Consider the following 1,166-nt stretch of genomic DNA (forward strand, 5'->3'; position numbering starts at 1 on the left):
TTACTTCCCCACTTCTAGCTGATTCAAAGCCACTTGGCAAGGAAGTGTTTCTAATCCTCATGTTGCTAGTAGAAGCAAGTTGCTATGAGCCCCAGTGTGTGACTTCAGGCTTGCCAAATCACCCCTTTGTTCAGGCATTTCATACAAATGAGAGTAGTTCATAAAATCACCCATACCTCTACCCAGGAGCAGAAGTACCATGTTGATTATTAGCTAGAGTTTCTTTTCTCCTACTTCCCAAGCAGCCTGGACTGGTTAAGATTAGACCAGGGAAAGTTGGGGTTGAATTAAAAAAGTCTCTCCTGGGAAATTCAGAAAGAGCCATACAAGACCAAGACAAACAGGACAGGAAAGCAGTAACTGGAGATAAAAAGCCGGCACAGAAAAGGAAATGGTACACAGATCGAAGCAGACAGGTGGGAGTAAAGAGAGAAACAAAGTCAGCAAAGAGATGTGAGAGATACCAGTCACATGGGCAGCCTCTTATTCCATGCTGGCAAGCCATTACATCGGAAGGGAGCCATGGGCATAGAGCAATTTTAACGGGAGGCAAGATTCAAGCATGAGACAAGAAAAAGCTGCAGTGTGCCTTTGATAGCAGAAAAATTAGAACTGACCTAAATGGTTTTACAAATCTGTTCCATTTCAGGCCCTATTCAAATTTTCTAAGATGCTTTCAGCCTCCTGCTCACCTTATCACCAGGAAGATCTCTAGCAGCTGTGCTGATGAATGCAGAGCGTCTCTTTCTCCTGGTACACAGTACACGTAGTATTCTGTAGGAGGAAAGAGAGTACTGGAAACTCCCTGATGAGAATATTCTGGGTCCATATGGGGTGTAACATTCTATCAGCCTGTGAATTTTGAAAACCACCCTAAGGCCCAAAATTAATCCTTCAATTATGGGCCATTGCCTGCTGTGCTTTGCATGCATTATGTGAAATGGATTATAACTAATTTTTCAAAGTCAGCAGATTGTTATTTACCCATATGTTGACAATCAGTTTGAAGAGGCAGAAAGTATGTGTCAGCTACTCCATAAAGAACACTACATCTACTCAAAAGTCCCTATTAGCAACATCTACATTTTTTTAATTGTATTAAGATAATTTTATCTTAATATAATTTTAAAAAGAAATTAGAGATAATTTTATATGTATATAAAAGT

This window comes from Pteropus alecto, unplaced genomic scaffold, assembly GCF_000325575.1.
Source record: "Pteropus alecto unplaced genomic scaffold, ASM32557v1 scaffold70, whole genome shotgun sequence".
In the NCBI taxonomy this organism is placed as follows: Eukaryota; Metazoa; Chordata; class Mammalia; order Chiroptera; family Pteropodidae; genus Pteropus; species Pteropus alecto.